Source organism: Mytilus edulis, chromosome 11 (genome assembly GCF_963676685.1).
Source record: "Mytilus edulis chromosome 11, xbMytEdul2.2, whole genome shotgun sequence".
In the NCBI taxonomy this organism is placed as follows: Eukaryota; Metazoa; Mollusca; class Bivalvia; order Mytilida; family Mytilidae; genus Mytilus; species Mytilus edulis.
In genome coordinates this window covers 13,795,392-13,804,310 of record NC_092354.1, presented here as the reverse complement: position 1 = coordinate 13,804,310, position 8,919 = coordinate 13,795,392, and the positions used below count along the sequence as shown (strand labels likewise).

At 32.3% G+C, this 8,919-nt stretch overlaps 2 long non-coding RNA genes across 2 annotated transcripts; one reads left to right on the top strand and one right to left on the bottom strand.

Annotated features, from left to right (window-relative positions):
• The first annotated feature begins 4,554 nt into the window (after positions 1-4,554).
• Positions 4,555-5,869, top strand: LOC139495186 (uncharacterized). Its single transcript, XR_011657279.1, has 2 exons — positions 4,555-4,766; positions 5,249-5,869. It is a non-coding gene; the product is annotated as an uncharacterized lncRNA (long non-coding RNA).
• Positions 5,743-7,003, bottom strand: LOC139495184 (uncharacterized). The gene is made up of 3 exons (XR_011657278.1): positions 6,970-7,003; positions 6,330-6,419; positions 5,743-5,807 (listed from the first exon to the last, which is right to left on the bottom strand). It is a non-coding gene; the product is annotated as an uncharacterized lncRNA (long non-coding RNA).
• Positions 7,004-8,919: the final 1,916 nt, after the last annotated feature.

The window sequence follows — 8,919 nt, the reverse complement described above, 5'->3', positions numbered from 1 at the left end:
AAAATTTATTTTAAACGGGCACTTTTGGACATAGGTAATCATGGTAATACACATTTTCATAATAAAAGGCGTATCCCTTATTTCACTTAACTTCAAACTGATTTTAAAAGGATTGTTACACTCTTAATCCAAACCTTTCCAGTGTTCAATGTGTCCTAAGGGAATTGACAGGACAGATCTACAAACTGACCATGTGACAGGAAAGCACAAGAAAGGTTTAGCCCAATTTTGTTGCGAAGTATGCAACAAAGGTTTTCGATACAGATCTAACCGGTATAATTATACTAGAAAAAAAACGTTATTGAGGATGAACGATCTATTAAGTCGTATTAATTTTTAAGCCTCCGTTATATTCATAGATAACTCTTAGGTAGCTACTACTTTATTTTAAGGATGAAAAAAGGGGGGCTAGAGTGAACAAAATTGTCCTGCATTTGTTTTCAGTTTTTATCTGTCCAGCTTTTTATTGTTCACTCTATTTGGTTCTTTTTTAATTAGTAGCGTATCCCTTTTTTACATTAATTGTTGTCCTGCCTTTTTTTAATCAAAACATCTGGTTTGCCTTTTAATCACAATTTACTCCCTAAAATCAAATGGTAGCTCCCTTATATATGTACTTTATTTTTTCTACAAATGTTACTACGGGAAACACGTTATTTTTATCTTTTTTTATCATTGGTTATAACTGTTAAATACATTTGAAGGATTGTAGCAAAATTGATTGAAAATTTGAACTCATGATTTCATCTAGCAGATATAGGAGATGTATTTTATATATCCATACGACATCTAGTGTGTCTTTCCCTTAAATGATAACCATGGTAACAACAGTCCTCCTCCATTTGGGACTTCATTTTATCGTTTTAAACCGATGAACCAACTCTTTACCACATGATTTAAGATTTTTGATAAGTGAATTTGAACAGCTTCATGTGAATAGATGTGTTGCATGTAACGGTCGAACAAATCATGGACGGATGAATTGATGAAGGCACAGAATTAAACCAGTATATCCTCCCTAGGACTGGGGATATAACATAAAACAGTAAAAATAATGTAACTATGCAATACATTTTTTTATTTCTTTAAATAGAGTATTACTGATATTCATTAAAATAAATACCACGTCGAACATGTTACAGTATTTTTGTTTCGTCTCTTTTATAAAAGTGTCTGACTGGAGGAATGCCTCGTGCAAGTTCATTAAGTTGGGATACGTCTCCTTTCTTCCGTTATTGCTTGCCTCGTTTCCATGATAACTTGTCAAATTGGTGGTCTCTACAACAAATCTATATTAATAAACGGACTACTGGTGCTGAAAAACCGACAAGACAAATTGTAGAAAGAATATAGAATATTCATTACTAACAATACAAGTATATGTTCAAAATATGTATGTATGGATATTTTATAGGCCGCAGATAAAATGTTTAACCAGTTCTAGGGAGACAAACAAACCGATAGCCAAAGCATTGAAAAGAGCATATCGGTGACCCTATGATAACACAAGTGTCAACACATCCCTAGTACGTGCAAGAGTGGACTGGACGAGACCCCCTCTGTTTACACAGATCTCTGAAAACAAGTCTCTCCGGGTTTTTAAGTGCAAACAACCTGAATTACGTTTACTGATACCAGAAGTGGAGGGGATTCTTCTTGATGACATGAACCATCGGAAATTATGTGATATCCTCCACTAAAGAGCCGGTAGGGTAGAGATATGTGCCAGAGAGGGACAGTTCCAAGTCCGTTTTTTGTCTCCCTGAACCGCCAAATTAAATCGTTGTTATCTTTTTAATAGTTTTCTTATATACATCTCCATGCCTTATATATCATGTACTGTAGTACGACGCTAGATTAAAACTGACGTGGAAAGGTAACACTCGGCCACCGAAAGCTTCATTTTAATTAAGCCCAGGTGGTCGTGTGGTCTATCGGGACGGCTACAGTGCAGGCGATTTGGTGTCACAATATCTCAGTAGCATGGGTTCGAATCCCGGCGAGGGAAAAACAAAACATTTGCGAAAGAAAATTGAACATTGTTGGGTTGATGTTTAGACGAGTTGTATATACATATATATGTTGTTATCGTTGAAAATTACTAATACTTACATGCTAAACCAATCTATCCATAAACAATACTCCTAATAGATACTGCATTAAGACTGGAGTCAGTACATTGGTGTTGGTAAAATGCGATGTATGTTCAGGTTCAGATGTAAGGTCAATAGAATCATGACACTGGTAATGTACTGCTCCTGTTTTACAGTTGGTTGGACATACTCCTGTTTTAAAGTTGGTTGGTTGGTTAATGTGCTGTTTAGATGCATGCACCGGTTCAAATGTATGGTCAATAGAATCACGACTGGTAGTATATTGTTCCTGTTTTACAGTTGGTTGGACTTAATCCTGTTTAAAGTTGGATTTACATAATCCTGTTTTAAAGTTGGTTGGTTAAAGTGCTGTTTAGATGCAGTAGGGTGTGTGTGATGTTTGGTAGTAAACGTTTGTGGTGTACATGTAGTGGTGGTATGGATGGGAACAATATGTAAATATACAATGTATAAACATATTGATAATGTGTAATAAACAATCTTTATTGCATACTTCAATTTCATAATGGTAAGTTTATTATAATCAATTTTAAAAACTAGCATATAGTAAAAATAAGCAGTCATATCATAAAACCCCTAATTCCTGTATATTCACTTCAAACTTCATTTTTAAATTTCAGCTTGTAAATGGAGGTATAGTGTCATAAGTTTTACTTAATCACTTAAGCAACACGACGGGTGCCACATGTGGAGCAGGATCTGCTTACCCTTCCGGAGCACCTGAGATCACCCCTAGTTTTTGGTGGGGTTCGTGTTGTTTATTCTTTAGTTTTCTATGTTGTGTCGTGTGTACTATTGTTTTTCTGTTTGTCTTTTTTATTTTTAGCCATGGCGTTGTCAGTTTGTTTTAGATTTATGAGTTTGACTGTCCCTTTGGTATCTTTCGTCCCTCTTTTAGTCTTAAGTAAATAAATCTATTAAATTCTTTGATAAAGATATGGAAGTGTATTGAGTTGTCATTACAAAATGCACTAAACTACAAGATCTTATAATGTTTTCTGGATTAGAGGGATGTTTACCTTCTACAAATTAAATCATGCTAACATGAAAAAATATGTAAGGGTTTAATGTATTTTTGTCAAGTGATTTAATTTTGACTATGATTGAACAACTTCATAAATGTAAGCTCATTTTACTATAATTTTGACAAACTGATATGCAATCAAAAATTTAACGTAGTAACATCCTTCTCGAGTTCTAAAATTTGAAATATTATATCCGAAAGAAAAAAAAAGTAAGAAAATATTTGTTTCCCCAAAAAAAGGATTGATTTAAGAAATGCAACTATTCAACTAACACTTGTATTTACAAACTTTTTAAAATTTGATAGATTATAACAACTGTTTTTAGTTGAATCGGATCGATTTCAAATATGTATATCTATAATGGACACTGAGGTCGTTAATCGTGGAATCTTAATACAAAGAAAATCAAAGGGTTTTGTTCCAGAAAGACCGATTTTAAATTTGTGTCTACATTGTATACGCCATCAATAACTCTAGTGAGGAATTGGCAAAATTTATTGTTTAAACAGATCTTTTGATATCTCGAATACAAAGATTTGATGATAAGGCAGATTATTTTGGATCGTGGAAAAAATCATTCTCTGACACTGTTAAGGAGTTCAACCTCTCAGCATCTGAGGAAAGGGATCCATATTGGTGAAGTATCTGGGACCATAGTCAACAAAGTCTGCTACAAGTATTCACTCAGCGAACTATTTGGACCTGTCCAAAGCACGTGACAGAATATGGGAACGACTCCAAGATCGTTATGCAACTTCCTCAGATGCCGAGAGGCTCAGCTCCTTCACAGTGTCAGAGAATGAATCTTGTTCCTTCTGAGTCACAGTAATGTTTTGTTCTGACATTGAATCCTGTTTTGAGGTTCCTGGATGTTCATGAACTCTATAAAGATAGAACTGGACTTCTTTATCAATGTTTTTAAGTTCCTGATCATTATTTGCCATTTCAATGTCACCAAATCTTGTGCGAATTTATGATAAGGATCTATGAAAACCTTCTGAGTTTCTACGATAAAGTTCAAGTTTTTAACGTACATGCGTATCAACATCTGATACTGTACAGGTACCTTCACAAATAGCTTGAATGAACAAATGAATGTTTGGTTTTACTCCGGTAAGTGTTATCCAATATTTCTGAACAATTACTTGGTATGCCTTTTAAGCCTTTTCTGTAAGGTTCCTCTGTCGTCTAAGGGATTTGTCCGATGTCCACTCTGAATCTGACTTGTTCTGATGTGAAGCTAGTTCCTTGTATGAATTTTGTACCGTTCAATGTTCTATGCTTAATTGCTATTCAAACCCTATCCTATAAGTATTTGCTTCTTGAATAACAAAACTATTAGTACTATTAGGCTTCTTGAAGTTGTAACAAATTATACTGTATATACTGTACAGTATGCTACAGTATGCTACAGTATGCTATTAGCTTCTTACAAACGCAAATTTGGTTTTCTGGAAAGAATGTATATAATTTCCGTTGCAGGAATATACCCATTTGTTTCGGAATTAGAATCACAGAGCTGCTTCCATAAAGAACTAACCAAAAGGGTCACAAATAATCATCAATCTTTACTAGGATATGTTTTGTTTTATGTAAACAAGATAATATTGAAATGGCATCAATTCAGGTATTGAATTTAATCCGGAAAAGTCCAAGCTAAATACTTTTAAATACCAAACAGTCAGTGCTTGTATGAGACAGCACTTGGCATGCTTAGCCCTTTTCTAAGTCTGGCTCATTTGTTTGTGTGAAGCTCCATTATAATAATTCTTAACCTGATACTAGTTAACGTTAACGTTAGACGCGGATCATGGTGCCGTTGTACTGACACTGCGTTATCATCATGTATATATTCAAATAAAGCTCACTGAGATCTGTGTCGTACAGTTTTAATAAAATCCTCTATTAATTTAGAATTTTAACATATCTATCTGAAAGTGATGGACATTGGGCTTTCATTTACCCCGTCAGACCTATACCACCTTACGTTTAGAACTGGTAAAAACCCACATTTATAACCTGAAATTGTTCTAGCTATTAGTATTATAATATATAGTGAATGCATTTATATATTTAATCATATTTAATATCAATTTCTTTTAAAAATAGTTGAATTGGCCATGTCAGAGACAACTGACCACATAATTCAGAGGTTTCACTTCGGTGGACAAAATTAAACGCATACCGGGAAATACTCACATCAATACCGACATTTTTGCGATTATGTTTTCAAGATAGATAACTCTTGTGTGAATACTGAAACAGCTGCTTTCGCTCCCTACAACAACACCAGACCCGGCGGTGTACATACTATCAGGAATACTACCCGTCGAAGCGCACATTGACAAAAGAGACAGAATCTAAAATTGAAATAGTAAAAAACTTAGTTTTTTTATAGCAATAAATACTCTGTGAAATGAACTTGTTTGAAGCATTTTTAAAGCATTTTTTTTGGGCACGTTTAAACTAATTTAAATGCAAGTATTTGCATAGTTGTAGTTGAAGAATTATATACTAATTAGAAAAACTGCTTTGAATAAAAGATAAAACACAAAGCCAATATATGCCAATATATTAACTAAAGAAACAAGTGGACACAAACCTGTAAGTATTCCAGTACCATCATCCACTATGGGGTCACTGGTATTTGCCCGTAAATGGACAGAATCTAAAATTGAAATAGTAAAAAACTTAGTTTTTTTTATAGCAATAAATAATCTGTGAACTGAACTTGTTTGAAGCATTTTTAAAGCATTCTTTTTTAAATTTTACACATACAAAAACTACATTTTATACTGATCTGTTTTTTTTTTTGTTCATAAGACTTGTCACATGATAGAAGATATAATGAAAACTATCATATTTACTATTGGATTGAAAACATATGAAGTTTTCCTTTTCGTAGTTGGACACCACTTAACTAAAAATTGAGACATTGAGTAAATTTCAAAATTTATTAGAATTTTTTTTTATATGAAACAAACAAATGTAATGATGTTAGAAAAACTATAAATTGTTTGTACGGATATCAAGTAAAGACAAATTCTTTAATCTAAATAAGGACGTTTATTATTCAAAGTTGGCTTATAGGTCAGTCTTTCAGACAATCCATGGTATAACTTTGTTATTGTGGTTTTTTTTTTATAACAAACTAAAAAATAATGACAAAAAGATCAAAATGCAAACAAACCTGTAAGTATTCTATTTCCTTCACTTCCTTCTACTTCCTCTACGGCATCAATAGAATTACTTGCCAGAAGTAAATGTGGAGAATCTGAAACTATACATATGTTCAATGGTAAACAAACTTGTTTAAATTATTTTATTTCTTTTGGTGAACACATTCTAAAACTATATCTGATATTTAAGGTTTTTGCTCAATTTTAATAGAGAGAAGATAATCTATTTAATAAAAAAAGTTCATTTACAATTTGATTGAAAATATATTCAACAAATATGCCTATTTTCTAGCACATGAACTTTGAATCATCAATCCTATGCAGAATCTGATGTAGAAAAACTATAAAATTATACAAATTATGTCAACGGCATCACTAGAATTACTTGCCAGTAGTTAATCTGAAGTATCTTAAATTATAACAGTTATGTTTTGTGTACTATTGTATGTCTGTAGGTATGTTTCCTTTTTAGCCATGGCATTTTCAGTTTATTTTTTATTTTTTACTTTTGAGTTTGAATGTCCATCTTGTATGTTTCGCCTCTCTTTATAAAAAGAAGAGTGTTTTTTAGCACTGGTGACAAAATTACAGCAATAAGCAATGTTAAAGACGTCATCTTATGAAAAGATGTAATTACAAATATATACATACCGTCAGCTGATGTTGATGAAGCTGGTTTAACATTACTGTAATAGAAAATTATTTTTACAATATGTCCGTTCTTAAAGTGTATCCCTGTTCATGGAGTGTTAAAACAATGAAATGCCTTGTTTTGTTATTATTTACCCTTTTAAGGAAAATAAATTCGTCCCTATTCATGTTGCTTTCGAGATAACTGAAACATTATTATTTCAAACCCAATCTACTACATTTAAGATTAATGAAAATGATCCACAAAGAATTTAACCAAATAAACATATAAACCTGTGACAATTATATGAATGTACTAACTGCCCAGGAACAGATAATACATATATTGTCTACTTGGTCGGACTTTATATGCAAATATTTTTGATTTTATTGGAATTTGGTTCTTTAACATGTACACACACAATAATAGCTATTATGATAGGTTATTTGTAGAAACGGCGATCAGTAATTCATTGTTTAATTGACACATAGACCAAGCTGTGTTTGTATCACGTTTGTCTTTCGTTAATATGTTTATGGAAGTTAGTTAAACACTGCATCCCACATAAAACCTTAACTTTAAATAAACGTTTAAGATTCATCAGAGTACTCACGAGTACTCGAGTATCATGACCAAGTACCGAGTATTAAATTTAAGATATTTTGACACCCCTAAATTTTAAATAGAAATAATAAGATGTGGCATGAGTGTGAAATGAGACAAATGTCCATCCAAGTCACAATGTGTAAAAAGCAAACAATTATAGGTCAAAGTATAGTGTACAACATGGATTAGTGTAAAAAAAAATCAAACAGGAAAACCAAAGGTCTTATCTATACGAGTGGGGGAGCGTGTGATCCGATGTGTAACCTTGCATAAGCTGTTGCTTTTTGAAACTTCAGATTTAATAGCTTGACATTCAGAATCTTGATAAATTAGGTGTATTTTCACTGTAGATAGTAATTTGAAAACACAAGGACTTGCATGATGACCGTATATTAAAACCATATTTTATCAATGTTTTAGCAGACCTCAAATTCTTATCAAGATATATAGACATACATATATCAAAAGCATTTGTCCATCGGTGAATGGACAAAAGCTCTTTGTTATGCTTCATATTTGGAATCGTAATATGTAAATTCTCAAATAATGTTGATTCATTACATGTATCATCAATGTTAGAAGGTAACAATAGAGCAAAATTTACATAATTATCACACCAAACATCAGATTTAACCTTACTGCTGACATGATAATCTAAAGGTATAGTATGTCTCAACATTTCACAAGCATATGTCATCTGCAGTTGGAACAGACGGCTGTTCAGTATTTGTTTCAGGAACTGCTTGTCTAGCCTTGCGTCCCTGCACTGGTGGCCTGTATATTGGTGGTAACTCCTGACTTTGTTCCTCCACTAAATGTTGAACGTCCTGTATAAGGTTTTGTGGAGCAGCTTTTCTTCTAGTTCTGCTTTGGCATTTTGCTATAAAGACATAAAACAAAAAATAAAAATAGAAATCCTGTATTATCACATAATTTAAAGAATGTTACTATATAAGTATAATTTTTAAACCAAAACGCTTGACCAGAAAATTAAACATAGTTGATACGATGATATATCTAGCAAAATGTACTCATGTTTAAAATTAAGTTGACTATGATATGCTAATCAATTCTCTAAAACCAATTTTAAAAACTAACTAATATGTATAACGTTCTTCAATAGTACCAAAATCGAGCCCTATTGTGACACAACCATTTTAGGGAAAGACATGATTTATTCCCTTATTAAATAACGTAATAATATACTAATATAAAAGTATATTAACCATAATTATGAATAAATAATCAATAATTAAATATAATCAGAGTCATATTATATTATATAACGCTGATATAAATGATGTAACCAACCATAATTAATTACTTATAAGACATTTTTCATGTCACCAGTGTCACAATCATGT